We start from the raw sequence: 22,073 nt of genomic DNA, 5'->3' as shown, positions 1-22,073 counted from the left end.
TTATAAGCAAATCTATTCCATGATGTGTAAATACATTTATTCAATTATTCTCAGATTGATGGGAATTATTTTATTCTCTCTCTTTCCCTCTGCCAGCACAAACACATACACCCTTGTAAAAAAACCCATTCTGTTCAGGGGCTATTTTTTTTTTGCAGTTGGATAGATAGCCACGAATATGATGGCTTTGTCCTTATTCCAGTTCTATTGTTTGCCTATTGACTATGTTTATGATCTCTTTGCCATCCAAAGCATTTAAGGTTTATGTAGTCAATGAAATCTATCTGTGCCAGTTATTAAACATTTTGTTTTTAAGCTCCAAAGTCATTCCAAATGCTAGAGCTGAGACTCTGTAAATTACTTTTCTCCTTGCAGCTAGCTTCATGTAGGGTCTGTGACCCAGGCTTGTAGGCCCCCTGAGCTCCTAGGTCCCCTGAGCTCCTAGGTTTTATAACCGAAACCTTTTCTCTCTGTTCTCCCAGACTTGGAGTAGGGGTGTGTGTGTGTGTGTGTGTGTGTGTGTGTGTGTGTGTGTGTGTGTGTGTGTGTTCATGCTGCTTCTGCAGTTACTATCTCCGGGTAATCTCAGCGTCTTCTTCTTGCCCACTAAGCTCTCCAGCAACATGTACCAAATTTTTATACTAAACCCTCTGCTGAAACAATTAGTGCATTTCTTGCTTTCCTAACTGGATCCTGACTTATACACAATTTCATAAAAACCTCTAGACCTTGATTTTAAAATATATTCCCTAAACACTAGTCTGTACATATCTTATATTTTCTGTTGATACTTAATTTTCTGTACATTGAAATCTTTAATATATTTGAAATTTAGTTTTGGATTCTTGTATAAGAGAAAGATTAAATTTTTATTTTATTCCAAATGAATACTCAGAATAGCAGCAGCTTATTAACTAATTCATTGTTTTCCCACTAAGTTATAATCTAAAATTATCATGTTAATTATCGTATACACTAAGATATATTTCTGGAACCCAATCAATTTTAGATTACCTCTATTCATTCCATATTGCAATATTATAGTAGATTTATAGCTTGATATATTTAAAAATTTCCTGTTTCTATTTCTAGACACTTGTGTCTAGAAATTTTAAAAAGTTATTGATCTTTTTAATGTTTATCTAGTATTCAGCTTTTAAAATTAAATTCTTATTAATTCTAGAATATTTTTTCTAGAATCTCTTTAGTTGATGGGCTTATGATATATAAAGTTCAATTTGTATGAAAATAACACATGTTAACATTGTTAAAACAAACTTTTTTTTGAAATTTATTTCATCTAATATTAATTAATTTGGATTTATAAACTTTTTTTGATTGGTAATTTTCTAGTATGTCTTTTTTATTCATTTCCTTCAAACTTTCTCTATCCTTTATAATCTGCATGTGGCTGGATTTTTAGCTTATTTCTTAATATTGTCTGACAATATGTCTCTTTTAATTAAAATTTCAGTTCATTTAAATATACCCAATTATTCATAATATGGATTTTTCCTGCATATTTTATAGAGGTTTTTATTTAACCTGATTTTTTGTTGTTATTTCCTTTTTCTTCATCCCTCCCTTCACTCTTTCTCTCCTTTCTTTCCTTCTTTTGACTTAGGATCTATTGCATTGGGAATTATAATCTCTATTTCAATTATTTTAGTTCATATTCTGGGAATTTAAAGTCTAAATATAGTCAATATCCTTATGCTTCCCTTCAACCAGGGATTGGTAAACTTTTATTTATAAAGAATCAGACAGTAAATATTTTAACCTTCGGGGTTTTTTGCAAATACAGCTCTGTCATTGTAGCATAAAACAGCCATAGACAATACATAAAGAAATAGATATAGCAGTGTTCCAAGAAAACTTTGTAAAAATTGATGCTGAGTTGTCACCAAGGGTCCAGAGCGGGGGGATGGGGCTCCTCCAATGCCAAGGGCTCAGAGGGTGGAATATTAAGCCACAGACTCTTGTGAGTTGAACTTTGTCCCACAAAAAGGTATGATGAAGTCCTAACTCCTGGTATCTGTGAATATGACTTTATTTGGAAATAGTCTTTGCAGATGTAATCAAGTTAAGATGAAGTCATACTGGACTAGATCCTGGGGTTAGTGCCAGACTGCAGTCAGGCAGAGCTGGTTCCTGAATGTATACATATAACCAAATCACTTTGCTGTACACCTGAAACTAACACAAAAATCTAATGACTGTTGTGCCTGTAAGCAGGCCAAGAAGACACAAGCAGGTCCACAGAGGGAAGATGACCACATGAAGACAGAGACAGAAATTGGACTGATGCAGCTACAAACCAAGGGACACCAAGAATTGCTGGCAATCGTCAGAATCTAAGAAGAGACAAGAAAGAATACTTCCCTAGAAACTTCAGAGGAAATGGGGCCCTGCCAACTCCTTGATTTTGGATTTCTAGCCTCCAAAATGGAGAGAATAAATTTCTATTTTCCAAAATAAAAGAAAATAGGAGGCAAATGAGTTTTCAGCCAAAGGACGTCATTTGTCAACCTCTGTCATAAACATCAAGTACCTCAGAATGCTTCAGCTCTAGTTGCCCCATCTGTTTGTAGGTTACATTCAAATGTTGACAGGCAATATAGCTATATCCTTTTAAAAAAATTCTACAAAGTGGATATTATTTTATTGTTTTTTATTATTGTTATTTACTATTTACTGTTTTATATTAATATGTATTTAGATTTATCCATACGTTTATCATTTTTCTTTACCCATTTTTTTTTCTGTCTCTGATCTCTTTTTAAAAAAATTTTTTTAAAATTGAAGTATAGATGATTTACAATGTTGTGTTAGTTTCAGATGTACAGCAAAGCGATTTGGTTATATGTATGCATTCAGGAACCAGCTCTGCCTGACTGTAGTCTGGCATTAACCCCAGAATCTAGCTGCACATGCCAGTGGTGGGCAACAGCCCCAGCGTCTTCAGGACCATGACGCTGCCCACTAGTGAACCAGCAGTAGCCACGGGGATCCCCTAGGATTCCGCAACCAGCTACCTTGTGACCAGGCCCCACTAAACAGCAGCATCTGCACCAGGCAGGGCCTGGCAACCAACTGGGCTAGGGACAAACCAAGCTGACAAGACTGCCCATGTAGCCCGCCACAATAGAAGGACACATGTAGCCCTCTTAGGGGGAACCCCTAGAGCCCTAGAGCCTCGGGTGATGAGAGGGGAGTGCACTGCCAGGGCAACAGGATGCCTCCTACAGACAGCCACTTCTCCAAAGGTCAGGAACACAACTAACCTACCACATACATAAAAGTACCAAAAAAAAAAAACCAACCCCAAAAAACTTAGACTAAATGAGGCATCAGAGGAATATGTTACAGAAAAAGGAACCAGATAAAACCTGAGGGGCTTCCCTGGTGGCGCAGTGTTTGAGAGTCTGCTTGCCAATGCAGGGGACACGGGTTTGAGCTCTGGTCTGGGAAGATCCCACATGCCGCAGAGCAACTAGGCCCGTGAGCCACAACTACTGAGCCTGCGTGTCTGGAGCCTGTGCTCCGCAACAAGAGAGGCCGCGACAGTGAGAGGCCCACGAACCGTGATGAAGAGTGGCCCCCGCTTGCCACAACTAGAGAAAGCCCTCGCACAGAAACGAAGACCCAACACAGCCAAAAATAAATAAATAAATTAATTAATTAATTAATTTTAAAAAAACCAAAAATACCTGAGGGGGGGAAAAAAAAAACAAACCTGAGAAACAAACTAAGTGATGTGGAGATACGTCATCTAACTGAGAAAGAGTTCGGAGCAATTTTTGTAAAGATGTTCAAAGGTGGAGGATGGATGCACAGAGCAAGAAGTTAGATGTTGTAAACAAAGAGTTAGAAAATATAAAGAACAAACAAATAGAAATGAAGAATGTAATAACCAAAAAGAAAAATACACTAGAAGGAATCAATAGTAGACAAATTGAGGCAGAAGAACAGATCAGTGAGCTGGAAGACAGAGTAGTGGAAATCACTCCTGCTAAACAGAAAAAATAAATAAATAAAAAGAAATGAGGACAGTTTAAGAGACCTCTGGGACAACATCTATTGCACTAATATTTGCATTATAGGGGTCCTGAAAGGAGAAAAGAAAGAGAAAGGGCCTGAGAAAATATTTGCAGAGTTAATAGCTGAAAACTCCCAAAACCTGGGAAAGAAAACCATCACTCAAGTCCAGGAAAGGCAGAGTCCCATGCAGGATTAGCCCAAAGAAGAACACACCAAGATACATTGTAATCAAAATGACAAAATTTAAATAAGAGAGAATACTAAAAGCAGCAAGTGAAGAGCAAAAAATAATGTACAAAGGAACTCCCATAAGGCTGTCAGCTATTTTCTGGACCTGCCATAAGGCTATCAATTATTTTTTCAGCAGAAACTCTGTAGGCCAGAAGGGAGTGGCATGATATATTTAAAGTGATGAAAGAGAAAAAACTACAACCAAGAATACTCTACCCAGCAAGGCTCTTGTTCAGATTTAATGGAGAAATCAAAAGTTTTAGAGACAAGCAAAAGCTAAAAGAATTCAGCACCACCAACCAGCTTTAAAACAAGTGCTAAAGGAATATCTCTGGACAAAAAAGAAAAGACCACAACTAGAAATTTAAAAATTACGAAATGGAAAAGCTCACCAGTAAAGGCAAATACACAATAAAGGTAGGAAATCATCCATACACAAAACTAGTAGAGAGGATAAAAGATAAAAGTAGTAAAATCATCTGTATCTACAATAAGCAGTTAAGGGATACACAAAACAATAAGATGTAAAATATGATATCATGAGGGGAAGAGAGTATAAATGCAGGATATCTAAAATGCATTTAAAATTAAGAGATCAGGGTAATTCCCTGGCAGTCCAGTGCTTAGGACTCTGCGCTTTCACTGCTGGGGGCCCGGGTTCAATCCCTGGTCAGGAAAATAAGATCCCACAAGCCACATGGCACAGCCATAAATAAATAAATAAATAAATAAATAAATAAATAAATAAATAAATAAAATTAAGAATGAATAGATCAGCCTCTTAAAATAATTACATATATGTATAGACTGCTATACAAAAAACTCAGTCAACTGAAACCAAAAATCAATATTAGATATATACACAGAAAGAAAAAGGAATCCAAACATAACACTACAGATAGTCATCAAGTCACAAGAGAAGAGAACAAAAGAAGAAAAGGAAAAAAAAGACCTACAAAAACGAATCCAAAACAATTAACAAAATAGCAATAAGAACATACATGTGGATAATTACCTTAAATGTAAATGGACTAAATTCTCCAAGCAGAAGACACAGACCAGTTGAATGGATTAAAAAACAAGACCTGTATATATGCTGCCTACAAGAGACCCACTTCAGATCTAGAGACACATACAGACTGATGTGAGAGGATGGAAAAAGATATTCCATGCAAATGTAAATCAAAAGAAGACTGGAGTAGCAATACTCATATCAGAAAAAATAGACTTTAAATTAAAGACTGTTACAAGAGACAAAGAAGGAAGCTACATAATGATCATGGGATCAATCCAAGAAGATACAACAATTGTAAGTATATATGCACCCAACATAGGAGCACCTCAATACATAAGGCAAATGCTAACAGCCATAGAAGGAGAAATCAACAGTAACACAATTATAGTGGGGGACTTTAACACCCCACTTACATCAATGGACAGATCATCCATTCAGAAAAAAAATAAGGAAACACAGGTCTTAAGTGACACATTAGACCAAATGGACTTAATTAACATAGAGAGAGAGCATTCCATCTGAAAACAGCAGAATACACATTCTTTTCAAGTGCACATGGAACATTCTCCAGGATAGATCATATGCTGGGCCACAAAGTGAGCCTCAGTAAATTCAAGAAAACTGAAATCATATCAAGCATCTTTTCTGACCATAACACTATGAGACTAAAAATCAATTATAAGAAAAAAACTGCAAAAAACACAAACATGTGGAGGCTAAACAATATGCTACTAAGCAACCAATGGATCTCTGAAATAATCAAAGAGGAAATCAAAAAATACCTAGCAATCAATGAAAATGGAAACAGGACAATCCAAAACCTACGGGATGCAGCAAAAGCAGTTCTAAGAAGGAATTTTATAGCCATACAATCTTACCTCAGGAAATAAGAAAAATCTCAAACAACCTAACCTTACACCTAAAGCAACTGGAGAAAGAAGAATAAATGAAACCCAAAGTTAATAGAAGGAAAGAAATCATAAAGATCAGATCAGAAATAAATGAAACAGAGACAAAGAAAAGATCAATGAAACTAAAAGAAACTTGGTTTTTTGAAAAGATAAAAGAAGAAAATAAAAAGAATGAAATAATGCAATTTGCAGCAACATGGATGGACCTAGAGATTATCAGACTAAGTGAAGTAAGTCAGGAAGAGAAAGACAAATACCATATGACATTGCTTATATGTGGAATCTAAAATATGACACAAATGAACTTATTTACAAAACAGAAAGAGACTCACAGACATAGAAAATAACCTTATGGTTACCAAAGGGGAAAGGATGGGGGTGTAAATTAGAAGTTTGGGATTAGCAGATACAAACTACTATATACAAAATAAACAGCAAGAACCTACAGTATAGCACAGAGAACTATCTTCAATATCTTGTAATAACCTATAATGGAAAAGAATCTGAAAAAACATATATATATATGTGTGTGTATATATATATATATATATATAATATATATATGTGTATATATATATAATATATATATGTGTATATATATATATAATATATATGTGTGTATATATATATAATATATATATATCTGAATCACTTTGCTGTACACCTGCAACACTGTAAATCAAATATACTTGAATAAAAATTTTTAAAAAAGATGTTCTATTTTCCCACCCATTTGTTCTATCTCTCCCTGCTCCCAACTCTTATTAGATGAGACCTTTACAACATCTTAACTTTCTTCCTCTCTTGTCTGTCTACCTCACTCCCAACTACATGAGACATCTAGAAAATTTTTACTTTCCTGTGTCCATTCCACTGTATGAATTCTTAGGTTTTGCTGAATTAATTTAGTATTTTAGTTCTAGATCATAATTAAAATTTCCATTGAATTTCCTTTTCACAAATGACTTTGTTTTAGGGTACTTATTTAACATTTAAATAACCTTAACATTAATAATAATATTATATGATTTAATGTCATATGTACAACATATAATATACTAACATGACATATTTAAAAGCATTTTTGGGCTTCCCTGGTGGCGCAGTGGTTAAGAATCTGCCTGTCAACACAGGTGACACGGATTTGAGCCCTGGTCTGGGAAGATCCCACATGCCGCGGAGCAACTAAGCCCACGCGCCACAACTACTGTGCCTGCGCTCTAGAGCCTGCAAGCCACAACTACTGAGCCCCTGTGCTACAACTACTGAAGCCCACGTGCCTAGAGCCCATGCTCCACAACAAGGGAAGCCACCGCAATGAGAAGCCCGCGCACCGCAACGAAGAGTAGCCCCTGCTCGCCGCAACTAGAGAAAGCCCATGCACAACAACGAAGACCCAACACAGCCAAAAATAATAAATTAAAAAAAAAAAAAGTGCTGTTCAAATTTTAATAAATAAATAAATAAATAAAAATAAAAGCATTTTTTCAGAAGGTCTAAGAGATAAAGCCATTCAGACTTATCCATGTTCTCCGTTATTTCTTTCTTCCTCAGGGACACCCATTTTGAGGGCTCTGTTTTGCTCCGTTTTTTACTTTGCATAAAGTCCTCTCTAGAGTATTTCTCTCAGTTGGGGTATGTGATATGCTCTCTAAAGTTTTGCATATATATAAGTATCTTTCTGGCTTGCTGGTGAATCTTTTTTGGCTGGGTATAGGATTCTTGGATTGCAATACTTTTCTCCCATTAGTCTCCCATAGTTTATCTGGGAAAAATAAGTCTCAGCTTATCGTTAGATTTTCATCAGCAACACTGGTGACAGGAAAGGTGTGGGCTCTCAGAGTCTAGATTTATTCCACTGTGTTCTTCTACGACCAGTGTTATATATGAGAAGTCCAATATTAACATGAGTCTTCTATTTTTTTTTTAAATTAATTAATTTATTTATTTTGGCTGTGTTGGGTCTTCGTTTCTGTGCGAGGGCTTTCTGTAGTTGCGGCGAGCAGGGGCCATTCTTCATTGCGGTGCGTGTGCCTCCCACTGTTGCGGACTCTCTTGTTGCGGAGCACAGGCTCCAGACGCGCAGTCTCAGTAGTTGTGTCTCACGGGCCTAGTTGCTCCGCGGCATGTGGGATCTTCCCAGACCAGGGCCCGAGCCCGCGTCCCCTGCATTGGCAGGCGGATTCTCAACCACTGCGCCACCAGGGAAGCCCCTGAGTCTTCTTTTATCTAAATAACTTGCTATTTTGTTTAAAGGTTTGATTTTTTCCCTTTGTCCTAAGAGCTTGAAAATTATACCAGAGAATGCCTAGATGTCTCTTTTCCCACTAATCCTGCCTGAACTCATGAAGTCATTTAAAGCTCCAGGTTCAAGATTTCTTCACTTTAGGTAATTCTTTTCCTAGTACATGTTTAAGCAAATGTTTATGCTCCATGTGTTCTTTTTTCTCTTACTGGAAATGACTGTGATTTTCATGTGATGTATCCTGGCTCTATCATCCAACTCTTATTTTTTCCATCATTCTACTTGGGGTACTCTGGACAATGCCGCCCCTCAAAGATGTCCACCTCCTAATCCCTGGAACCTGTGGATATGTTACCTTGCAGATATAATTAAGGATCTCAACATCGGGAGATTATCCTGGATGATCCTGGTGGGCCGAGGTAACCACAAGGGTCCTTTTATAGGGCTTTTCCTTTTTACATGGAAGCAGGATGTCAGAGCGGAGAGAGGAAGCTCGGCTGCTGACTTCGAAGGCAGAGCAAGGGGCCATGAGCCAAGGAGTGCATGTGACTCTAGAATCTGGAAAAGGAAGGAAACCCACCCCCCAGAGCCTTCTGAAGAAAAGCAGCACCAAAGACCTAGTTTAGGCTTGTGATGTCTGGAACCACAGGATAATGAATCTGTGTTGTTTTAAGCCACTGGGTATGTGGTAATTTGTTCGAGCAGCAATAGGAAATCAATACACCATCTTCTTTTATTTTAAACTGTGGTTTGAGATATTTCTTGCATTGATTGTCCATGCCTGTAATTCAAGTATCACAACTATTAGCCTCTCTTTCAGTTCTCCTACTAAAATATTTAGTTGAAAAAAATGTGGTTTCTCGGTAACTCCAGAAACTATTCCTTGCACTCTTGAGTATCCTTACGTGTGTCTATTGTTTTATTCATTTTGTCATGTGCCTCCTTTGCTGTTGAGCATTCTGTCCTGACTGATCTATTTCTCCTTCTGGCTGCTGGGCCTTATGTGATGTTATTTTTCTTTGCTAGCTCTCTGGGAATTCCTCTGGTGGTGGGGCATACATCTGTCTCCACCTGGTCCAACTGTGCAGAAGCAGACAGGCTGTCAGTCTCTTAACCGAGACACCTGGAGGAAGCCTCCCTGCTTTCTGGTCTCTTTCTTCTCTCCCAGGCTGCAGGCCAAGGAGCACCTGACCATTATTCCAGCTCCTTCTTGGTCTCCTCAGGGGCAAGATGTCTACACATGCTCACTCCTTTCCCCCGGAGATTCATAACAGCCTGGCTGTGATCCTTAGTCTGGGCTTCCCGGTGCTGGTCTCCAGGTACTGACCCAGTCCCAGGGGGTTAACCTCACCTTATGTCTTTCACAGAGCCCACGGCTTTACTTGAATTTGGTTTCCTGTCAGCACCAACAGCGATTTGGCTCAAATGGGCCAGAATGATTGAAATTGACGCTGGAAAAGACGGTCGTTATCTTCCTGGAATCCCAGGGTCCTGGGTATTTTTTAATCCTTTGTAATATTCTTCATATGTTCCATTTTTCCATTAAATTTAACATATATCAGCACTAATTTTAAGTTTTTTAATGGTGTCATCTCTATTCAAAAATTTACTTTCATATCTAGTGTTCTGGAGTATGTCTTCATCTGACTCCTCTAAAAAGGTTAATATATTTGCATATCTGGGAATGTCATTTTGGTGACTTTCCACACAAGCAACACCTTGATTCATTCTTTTTGACTCTTTATAAGCGAGATTTCTTCAGATGTAACTCTTTTGTCCTGGCTTGGGTTCATCCAGAGGGGGAAAATATTTCTCTGAATTTTTATTTTCTATTCCTTTAGTATAACACTTTTCAAACTGCATGCTTGCAAACTTACTATTATTTTTTTACAGTTTTTTTTCTTTTTTTTTTTAGCCTCACTGTGTGGCATGTGGGATCTTAGTTCCCCGACCAGGGATCGAACCTGTGCCCCCTGCAGTGGAAGCACGGATTCTTAACTGCTGGACTGCCAGGGAAGTCCCTGCAAAATTATTTTTACACATAGCCAATTATTTTTTAAAACCTGAGGCATGGTGATGCCTATTCCTAAGCTTAATTACTATTTTACTTATGTTTGGAACTTCTTCTTAATTTACATTTTTTAAATACCAATGTCCACATGCATTCATCCTGTGTTCTTCTTTGGAAAATGCTGTCATCTGTAGGTTAGATCTATTATCCCTGATTGTCATCTTTTTGCAGATGTTTTAATATTAACATTTATACCTTTGGTGACCAGGATATGGTTGTCACTTTCATTGTCTAGCTTGCTGATTCAGCATTTTGTCATGAGGTCTGCTCTGCTATGATTTTAGGTAAAATTAACATGTATGAACTGCCTACCATGTGCTAGGAATAGATGCAGTGACACTATTTTATTGCAGACATTTAGCATGCTGTAATATGTAAGTCCAGGGGCACCGTTTACATTATATTCCCCAGGGTTGTAAATGGGATGTTTCTGACTAGCCTAGAATGTACCGTTAACCTCATTTTACATATGAAGAAACTTTTGCTCAGAGAGGGTGAGTGATTTTCTCATGATCACATAGTGAGTAAATAACCAAAGCAGTATTTTTTTTTAACAGTTTTTATTTTATTTTATTTTTTTTAAATTTATTTATTATTTATTTTTGGCTGTGTTGGGTCTTCGTTTCTGTGTGAGGGCTTTCTCTAGTTGCGGCAAGTGGGGGCCTCTCTTCATCGTGATGCGCAGGCCTCTCATTATCACGGCCTCTCTTGTTGCGGAGCACAGGCTCCAGATGCGCAGGCTCAGTAGTTGTGGCTCACGGGCCTAGTTGCTCCGCGGCATGTGGGATCTTCCCAGACCAGGGCTCGAACCCGTGTCTCCTGCATTGGCAGGTGGATTTTCAACCACTGCGCCACCAGGGAAGCCCCCAAAGCAGTTTTAATCCCAGATCCTCAGACTCCAAATCTCACACTCTCTCCAACTCCATCACACAGCAGCTTCCCATAATAACGAGCTCTTGTCTGCTTCCAATAGTGATTTTATTTGGTCTATTGCAGATTTTGTTTTGCTTTTTATTTTATTCTGGACTGTCCTTCTTTAATAGATGTCCTGTCCTTTTTTATCTCTTTGAGAATAGATTTTATCTCTTTTCTAAAATCTTCTTGCAGCAAATCTAATTTGGGGTTATGTTTATCTCTGAGCTCTCACAGTTTTGTTCCATTTTAGTGCTACAAAATTTTTCAGTGATCCAGATTATTTTTCTTCTGTTTACTCACCCTATCTTGAATTTAACCTGTGGGGCTTTGTGTTTCTGCTGTAAATGATCTCTGTGAGAACTATTTCATAAACAAACAAACAAACAGAAACCTCATGAAATAGAGTCTGGAGACCAGCAGGGGTTGCTCTCACACCCTGTGAAGATGACAGAGCCCAGAAGGAAGGAGAAAGACTCCTCTTCTTTCCTGGCAAGGACTCAGCCAGTGAAATGCCGTGGACTCTTTGTTTATTCCAGCCCTCCCACCTTCCTTTCCCTCTATAAAGGTGTTCTTTTTCCCTTGCCATGAGGGGACTTGCAAGTGGCTCACCATGGTTGCAGACCCTGAATTGCAATTCTTGCTGATCCCAAATAAACCCATCTTTGCTGGAGAAATATCTGGCAGTTTATTTGTTTTATATATATATATACATATACATATGAATTGAGATGTAGCTATCTATAGTTTTTGCTTGTTTGCTTGCTTATTTGCCTTTGAGAAATACACACTGGCATAACATGACAAATCTGTGAGCTTATATTAACAGTCCAATGTGTTTGAAAGGGATATTTGCTCCTTGAAGAAACAATACTGTATTCTTTTTTTTTGCCTATCCCTCAAATTGCCCAACTTCTCATAAGGTAGGGCCACTTTCCCACATCACAATTAGCATCCTGTGATTTCCAACAAGTTCTATTTTTATTATTATTACTTTAATTCTACATTCTAAAACTCCTCTTCAAAATATGGGGATTAACTTATTTTGGAAACTAGATTTTCTCAGTAGATGTTCTCAAGTTACCATGAATAAAAACTGCTCAGAACCTGCAAAATATCCACTTACCTGACATCTCTTCAAAGCAGATATGGGTTTATTTTATTAGATTTCCTGCTTGTCTGATAACACTTGAGGAATATTCCATTTGTTCATTAAAACTACGCTGTTTTGAAGTGTTTAGCTTGGAGCTAAAAAGAAACTAAATTAATCAGGGTTGCTTGTTCCTGTCCAGTGACTTATGTGAAATGAGATTAATGATCTGGTCTTCGTTCTTGCTATGAAAATAAACTCCGCATGTGAAAATTCACTTTGGCTAAATATATAAAGAAAAGAAAATATTTATCTACTGTTTCCAATCATGGTTGGTTTATAACGTAGCTTAGGCCCTACCTTCTGCTGTCAAACCATTCTGATAAAAATAGTTCAGCATAGTTCAAAATGACATCTTTGCCGTTTACATTTATAATCTCTTAGGTATACTTCAATGATGAATAAAGGGATCAAACCTTCAAAGTGAGCAATTTTCAACAAAGTAATTCAAAGGTTATCAAGCCCTTTTTAGTTATGTTTGTACTTATAAACAACATTCCAATAATTCATTTAAATAAGTTTTTAACCAAGATCCAATTTTGGTATTTAGATTCCTCTCTCCTTCCTTCCAGAAAGATTATATAAGCAGTGAAATACAGGTTCACCAAATCTACTAAGCTCCACTACCTGCTAAGAACAAAAAGCAGATCACCTAGTTGGGCAGGCATGACAGGCATGTGATGTGATGAAAAGCAAGGGAAAAATAGCAAGAAAGGTCTGAAGAGCTGAGTAATGAAGAGTGACAAACCTCTGAATGGGAAGGAAGTGATTGATAGCTTGTTCATTAATAACAATGTCTAGAGAGGCTCTCCTGTCTCAACCCCAGGGGAGCTTGTCTTGCGAGTCACTGCATTAGGCCCAAGCAAATGGGCCCCATTGAAATTGATGTGCACAATATCACAGACATCAAGTGTCAACAAGTTATTAAGAAACCTCTGGCACTTAAGTACACTGAAGAGGGCAGCTTAGATGGGACGGCAAGACTACACAAACCTGAGGAATCCTTAAACATGGAATTAATGGGGAAGAAGGTCTGTTAGAGGAAGTCTGACCTTATAATTTATAAGGAGCTAAAAATTACCTTCCTCACAGGAGTGGGTTTTCCTATACAAAATTCCAGTATGTGCAGCTTCCTTAAATTATGCCCTTTCTTTAACAGTATTGGCTGTTGTTCATCACACTTTGGGAATGAATTGAAAAAGAGGAATGAAAATTTGTGAATAGAAAATGGAAGTGAAGCAAAGGGCAGAGAGGAAAAAAGACTTCTCGAACAAAGTCTTGGCAAAAGAAAGGAAAGTGGAGGTCTTATTAGGACTGAGTTGAGATTTAACAGCACTGGTAGGTCATCATCATGGAGACAGCTAAGATACATACCTATGTGGTTTGGAGAGGACCCCTGAGAAATAACTCCCAAAATATCCCAAACAGGGCTTCCCTGGTGGCGCAGTGGTTGAGAATCTGCCTGCTAATGCAGGGGACACGGGTTTGAGCCCTGGTCTGGGAAGATCCCACATGCCGCGGAGCAACTGGGCCTGTGAGCCACAACTACTGAGCCTGCGCATCTGGAGCCTGTGCTCCGCAACAAGAGAGGCCACGATAGTGAGAGGCCCGCACACCGCGATGAAGAGTGGCCCCCACTTGCCACAACTGGAGAAAGCCCTCGCACAGAAACGAAGACCCAACACAGCCATAAAATTAAATAAATAAATAAATAAATAAATAAGCAAATACGGTTAAGAAAAATATATTAAAAAAAAAATATCCCAAACATCTAAAAAGTTACCCCAATCATCTGCGGCTTGTCCATTGCCCAGAGGTACCATACATGTGACCACTAGAACAAGCTTTCTCCACCCCCTAAAGATGTCAGTAAATGAATAAAAATCAGTGCCTGTAACAGAAATCTCACAGGCCCTTATAGCCCTTGACCACTTGCTTTTGCTTTCAAATCACCGTTTCCAGTTTCTGAGCTCATTAAGATTTGGTCAGCCATTTTCAGTTTTTGCAACATCTTTATTTCTCTTGACCAGAGTTATAGCCTGAAATCTCCCCTCTTCCTGGTCAGTTGGAAGTCACTGCATTTCCTCATCTCTGCATCTTGGATACTGAGTTTGGGGACAGGAGAAGTGAATTCACAGCTGAGACATCTAATCAGAAAGGCACTGCAGATTTGGATATAGGACTAGACACAGAAAAAAATCTCTCTCAGGATGCATCTTCTCTCAAATTTGGATTCTGGCCTATCTTAGATCCAAAATTTTTTTAAAAAGATGAAAAACATATGAGTTGTAGGGTTTTCTCTGCCTCCCAAATGCCCAAAGCCCTATATTAAACTCTCAGGACCATGGAGTGATACTCTTGGGGGAAACCATTGCTCTTGTCCTCCAAATCCGCATCATCAGTCTGGTCTAGAAGAAGCTAGAAACAATATCTTTGCTGCCTTTGAGAAAAGCACTGATTCTTCCTGCCCGGAGTCCTCAGGCTCTCCCTTGGATCACTCCCCTTAGCTGGGTTCTTCTGAGGGGGATTTCTTCCACTAACCTCCTGTGTAAAATTGATGGCAGGACTTCACTGGTGGCACAGCAGTTAAGAATCCACCTGCCAATGCAGGGGACACGGGCTCAATCCCTGGTCTGGGAAGATCCCACATGCCGCAGAGCAACTAAGCCTGTGCACCACAACTACTGAGCCTGCACTCTAGAGGCTGTGAGCGACAATTACTGAGCCCGCGTGCCACAACTACTGAGCCCACGTGCCACAACCACTGAGCCCACGTGCCACAACTACTGAAGCACGCGCGCTTAGACCCTGTGCTCTTGCAACAAGAGAAGCCACCGCAATGAGAAGCCTGCGCACCACAACTAGAGAAAGCCCGCGCGCAGCAACAAAGACCCAAAGCAGCCAGAAAGAAACAAAACAAAACAAAAAACTGGTGGCAGGAGAACCTCAGACTTTTCTTATAGACTTGATAGCTACTATAGAATTAGAAAACCCTGGGTGATTTTGCTCTTCCCCACTTCTCCCACTTCATTCCTTACCATCACTTTCTTTCCTTTCCTTGAAAACGTCATTCCTTCCTGGTCTTTGTACTTGCAATCCCTTTTGCTTGAAATGCTCTCTCTCCAGTTCTTCTCACAACTAGGTCCCTCCCATCAGGTAGGATTCAAAGAGACTTCTCTGACCAGCCTATTGAAAGTAGCATCCCTTCACCCAGCAGGTGCTCTCTCTACCACTATACTGATTTATTGTCTTCAGAGCAGTTATCACAGTTGTTAGTTTGGCTTGATTATTTTTTGTTTCTGCCCACTAAATTGTAAGCTTCATGAGAGTAGGGCCCCAATCTATCCTGTTTACGGCTGCATCTCCAGCACCTGTCACAATGCCTAGCACATAGTAAGTGCTCAGTAAATATTTTTGAATGAATAAATGAATAAGTGAACAAATGGAAACACCTTATACAGGGCAAGGCATTATGCCTCCGGGGACCCAAATGACTCTGACAGTCCAGCGACCCTTTGGTGAGCACAAGTTTGAATCTTTGGTAACATGCCTCCATATCATGCCCCATAAATGATAAGTAGAAAGGGAAATCAGCAGCTGGCATGCTGATTGAAAGGCACCTGTAACTGTCCAGGTTTCTGCAGGAACCTGATGAGAATGGTTTAATAAAGGGACTCTTTACAAAGTGGGGGCAGAAGAGAAGGGAAGAAACAAGGGGTGGAGAAGTGTCTTGGGGACTGATAAACACGTGAAGCATTACCACCCTTAGACATGAAGACACAGAGGAAGATGCAGCCAGTGGGCAGTGACCTGGCAAGGAGGTTGGATGTGGGACAGTTCTTTACCTTCTTCTACTGCCCTCGGATCACCTGCTGGTACCTCTCCTGGTGAACCCAGGCTGGACCAGGGCAGCAGGGGAGTCTGCAGAGGCATAAAGCAAGGTGAGGTGGATCTGGAGGAGCTAAGAAAGGTCTAGCACAGCACCACTTACTCAAGTTACCAGTGAAAGCCAGGAACTCTCAGATGACCGGTATCTGGCAAAAGCTAGAGAAGCAAAGTATCCTGATTAAAAGCCTGGGCCCTGGAGCTGGACAACTGGGGCTGAATGCTGGTTCCTTCACTTACTATTTGTGTAATTGAATGTATCAATTGCCTTACAGGTAAAATGGGATCAGAGAGATTTGTCATGAGGATTAAATAACTTAAATAAGCTAATGTGTAAAATGCTCAGAAGAATGCCTGACATTCAGTAAGTGTTGGGTTTTATGATAAGCTTCCTCTTTATTTCAGTGTCCTGATATGACATAGACTCTAAGCTCTCAGAACTAGCCTAAAATGATATAAAATGTTGGTTGGCTGGGTCAGTGACTACAGTTATAGGACTTTAAGCTGAACATATCCTAAGTCTTTGATTCTGAGGTCCTGGTTTGAGGTGTCTTTTTTCTTATTAATGTCCTCCTGCATAACACTGGCTGCAAGACCACCTTTAATTATCTATCATTAATGGATTGGGCTCCATCTTTTCAGAATCGAAGCTCATTTCTTGTTGTTAACTTTCTAATGCCCTGCAAATTTTGCTTGAGGCCCAACAGAATGGACATCTGTCATGGGACAAATCCAAGGAAGTCCAGTGCCTTGAGGAGAGAATTTTCAGGCTCTTCCAAGATCCTGATGAGGATGATGATGTCATCTAAGTTAAGTAGAACTCCCAGGAAACTCATGTCCATGGTCTCTTTTTCCATCCACAGCTGGAAGGAGCAGGGCCTTCTGGAGCATTCTTCCATATTCCCAGCAGGGAGGTGGAAGCTGTCTTTTCTTTGCCTCCTTTACTTAGGCGTTTGCAAATGTTACTCATCAAGCATAGCACTAAATCCACTAGCTTTCTAGCAGTCTAGGAGTCATTGTAGAATGTTATTCCCAGAGATCAGTGATGCACACTGACCTGGGTTTTATCCAGTTTTTTCTCAATCATAAAAGCATATCAACTAAAAAAACATGCCAACAGGTTCTGATATGTGTGGGTGTGTATATACGTCCACACTGCAGCAGCTGCCTAAAATACCTTTTCACTTAACATCTCACCGAAAGAATAGAAGATCAGGATCCAACAATAGATGGTAAATGAAATGTCAATGGTATAGAACTATTGTTAATTTGTGTAAAGTTTTGCCTTTTTAGTTGACATAAGCATTTAGAGGGTTTTCCTGAATTCACTTCCAGCATCAGTCTCCTGAACTCTAATGTCTTAAACTTCCCTATCCTCTAAGTTTGGGTTTTTCAGGAATCCATTCAGGGGCTAGAGTATTGTGCTTTCACTGGATAAACCCAAGAAACCACCGGGCATAAATTGATGGCAATAGGTAGAATGGTCAACGAGGGCTACAACCACCAAGGCCAAGAAACATGTGTGCTCACGTGGGAGAGGAAAGAGGAGTAAACAAGCCAGAGAATGAAAGGAAAAACCAAAATAAATGAATGACCTACAAATGGAATTAATTCTATCAATATTGAAAACACCTGAACTTCCAAACTAGGACCAAATGTTGATTTAGTCAAGGTATCAAATATAATCTAAAGTGGGTAAATTGAGAAATTTAAGGAAACCAAAAAATGTGAAATACAAATGAAACTTTGGTGTAAACATGCTCAGTATTTATTATATCTACAGAGCTGACAATGTGCGTGGCACTTCTTTTTTGACACACAGATACATTTCCTGCCCCCAGTACAAAAGACCATAGCTCAATAAATACAAAAGTACCTGTTACTCCACTTGCAATTTGTATATAATACATATTTTAAAATGTCAGCCTACAGTTTGACTCAATTTTCTTTGTAAAATTTGCAATTATGCAAACAGTAAGTACTTTTAATTCTGTATAATTACAGTGAAAAAACTACTTCCAGAAAAACACAAAATTCATTTTTATTATATAGGACACATTTTTTTACTTTAGATTTAAATTGTAAGACCATGGTTCCTTAATAAAAATAACAGGTTCCAATATGAAAAGTTATTCTGTTGTCTAGAGGTAAGAGCTTCCCATTTAATGAGCTGTGTGACAGTCAAGTTTTAATACTTTTCCGAAAGCTTCAAAAAGCTACTCTCCTATAATCTAAGACAAAGTCTTATTTTGATATATTCTGAACAAAAAAGAGGATAGAGATTAAAAGCTTAGTATCACATTGTTTCCTCTATACCCAAGTTTTACCACTTGCCAAGCAGCTGCTGTCTGATTTTCACAACAGTTTAGAGAAAACTACATTTTTCCTTATGTCTCTTTCATCATAAGGCTCTTATCTGCTTTTCTGAGTCATTAGCATTTTTCATTTTCCATCGGGGTTTTATTTTCTATTGTGTATTAGTACATGCACACACATCCACCCTCTCCTCTAGAATAGACTCATTTGCCGGCTGGTAGCTTCAGCTGGGCTTTAGAGTGGTGACTTAGGACAGAGTTTATTGTTATCTAATTACTCAGCTGCAGATGAAAGTGTATATTTGGGTAGTCTTGCTTGGCCTTACTATACTTTGCCTATAAAGAGAGAATTCATTAATTTTCCTCTTTGAACATAGGGTCTGGTCATTTCCAGAAGGGGCAATTCTTTTCATGTGTGTAGTTTGCTAAAAAAATGCAAGTGTGGACCAATTTAATGTATCTTTTATTCTAATTGCTAAACATGGGTGCATCCAAAGTGGTGAGCCTCTATAAAATTAGTCAGAAAGAGTCTGAGCCTAGAAGTGTTACTAGAGAGGGAGAAAAGCCAAGTTGACATTTAATCACCTTTTGAGGGGTTAGGTGTTTAAGATTTGAGTTGGTAGTTAGTGCATGCCTGCATCATGCTGCCACCAAAACAAAGAAGCCAAAACAGGAGCACTGCCACCTATGTGGAGTTAGGAGTCAGCACAGAGGAGAAGTGAGTGGCTTTGGGCTTAGAAAACCAATTTGTTCTGGGCAACATTTTCCAAAGTGTGCTTGCTTTTGAGTTAATTGGGGTTCAGAGGGAAAGATGATTTCACATCAGTATAATGACCTTGGGACCTGGGCAACTTGCTTGACTTCTCTAAGCCTTAATTTCCTGATCTCTAACTGGAGATAATCATCACCTGTGGCACTGGATTTTTCTGAGGATCATGTAAGATCATTTAAGGAGCTCAGCTTGGGCCTCACGCAGTGTTAGCTTGATCAATGGGAGGAATTTCAGGACCCTTTGTATTCCCATGTGTACTGTGATCTTTCAATAGAGTGATGTAAAATTTTCAACCTTTCTTGACTGCAGTTGACAACGGCATCACTTCGTTCTCTTTTTTTAAACTTTTTATTTTATATTGGAGTATAGTTGATTAACAATGTTGTGTTTGTTTCAGGTGTACAGCAAAGTGATTCAGGTATACATATACATGTATCTATTCTTTTTCAAACTCTTTTCCCATTTAGGTTGTTACAGAATACTGAGCAGAGTTCCCTGTGCTCTACAGTAGGTCCTTGTTGGTTATCCATTTTAAATACAGCAATGGGTACATGTCAATCCCAAACTCCCAATCTATCCCTTCTCCCCACCCTTCTCCCCTGGTAACCATAAGTTTGTTTTCTAAGTCTGTAGCATCACTTATTTCTCATTATGCAGCCATGGGATTATCATTTTGAGGAAACATCTTTAGAAGACACATCTCAAGGGACAGTGTTTTATGTAATTTTGAGAAAGCAGCTAAGATGGTAGAGTAGAAAGACCCTGATCTCACCTCCTCTCAGGAACACACCAAAATCACAACTATTTGCAGAACAACCATCCATGAAAAAAACTGGAACCTACCAGAAAAGATCTTCTACAACTAAAGACGTAAAAAAGGAACCAAAATGAGACAGGTAGGAGGAGCAGACTCACAATATAATCAGATCCCATATCCCCCAGTGGGCAACCCACACACTGGAGAATAATTATATCGCAAAGGTTCTCTGATAGGAGTGAGAATTCTGAGCCCCATATCAGCCTCCCCATCCTGGGGGTCTGGCACTGGGAAGACAAGACCCCAGAACAGCTGGCTTTGAAGGCCAGCAGAGCTTAATGGCAGGAGCCCTACAGGACTGGGGGAAATAGAGATTTCACTCTTAAAGGGCACATACAAAAATCTCATGCACACCAAGACCCAGGGCAAAAGCAGTAATTTGATAGGAGCCTGAGCCAGACCTACCTGCTCGTCTTGGAGAGTCTCCTGGAGAAGTGGGGGCAGCTGTGGCTCACCCTTGTGACACAGACACTGGTGACAGCAATATTTGGGAACATTCAAACACATGAATGCTGCTGCTGGCTGCTGCCATCTTGGCTTATTAATGCCAAGACCTGGTTCCACCCAAAAGTCTGAAACTCCACTGCTGGGATGCCTCAGGCCAAACAACTAACCGGATGGGACACATTCCAACCCATCAACAGATAAGCTGCCTAAAGACTTCATGAGCCCACAGCCAACTCTAGACACGTCCCTACACATGGCCCTGCCCCCAGAGGGACAAGACTCAGCTTCATCCACCAGGGGGCAGAAACCAAAAGCCAGAAAACTATGATCCCACATCCTGTGGACAGAATCCAGCAACAGCCAACCAGACCTTACCCTGGGACTAGCTAGGTCCAGGCCCTACCACTAGCAGGCAAATGTAAGGCTTGGGACACTGCGGACCTCATACCCAACTGTGTCAGGAATCGACTCCTCCCACCAATGATCTGAAATGAGCTCTGGGATCCCTGGTCCCTGCAGCCAGACTCCAGGAATGAGTTCTGCCTGTGAGGATCTGGCTTCTGCCCGCCAGTGGGCAGGCAAGAACTCTGGAGTCTTTGGGACCCTGACTCCACCCACTAGTGAGCCAGCACGAGCCCCAGGACCACATAGGATTCTGCAACCAGCTGCCTTGTGATCAGGCCGTACTAAAAAGCAGCCAACAGCATCTGCACAAGTTAGGGCCTGGCAACCAACCAGATTAGGGGCCAACCAAGCCTACCAAACCCTCTACATAGTCAGCCCACCAAAATAGAAGGACCCACACATCCCCCTTAGGGGGAACCCCTAGAGCATATAGCTTGGGTGATGACGGTGTGTGTGTGTGGGGTACACCGCTGGGATGCATAGGATGCCTCCTACAGAGAGCCACTTCTCCAAGCTCGAGAAATGTAACTAACCTACCGCATATGTAAAAATACAGGGCTTCCCTGGTGGCACAGTGGTTAAGAGTCCACCTGCCAATGCAGGGGACACAGGTTTGAGCCCTGGTCTGGGAAGATCTCACATGCCGCGGAGCAACTAAGCCCATGTGCCACAACTACTGAGCCTGCACTCTAGAGCCTGCGAGCCACAACTACTGAGCCCGTGTGCCACAACTACTGAAGCCCACATGCCTAGAGCCTGTGCTCTGCAACAAGAGAAACCACCTCAGTGAGAAGCCCGTGCACTGCAACGAAAAGTAGCCCCCACTCGCCACAACTAGAGAAAGCCTACGTGCAGC

General features: G+C 40.0%; 1 long non-coding RNA gene across 1 annotated transcript in view; it reads right to left on the bottom strand.

Annotated features, from left to right (window-relative positions):
- The window catches only part of LOC309634730, a 62,408-nt gene extending 40,625 nt beyond the window's left edge, over nt 1–21,783 (bottom strand). Inside the window, exon 1 of the long non-coding RNA XR_014248382.1 lies at nt 20,771–21,783. This is a non-coding gene — a long non-coding RNA (uncharacterized lncRNA). The remainder of the gene's footprint in view (nt 1–20,770) is intronic.
- Between the last annotated feature and the right edge of the window lie 290 nt (nt 21,784–22,073).

This window comes from Balaenoptera borealis, assembly GCF_965194805.1.
Source record: "Balaenoptera borealis genome assembly, chromosome: 9".
In the NCBI taxonomy this organism is placed as follows: domain Eukaryota; kingdom Metazoa; phylum Chordata; class Mammalia; order Artiodactyla; family Balaenopteridae; genus Balaenoptera; species Balaenoptera borealis.
Note: the sequence above shows the minus strand (reverse complement) of the source record. Positions and strands in the feature narration are given on the sequence as shown.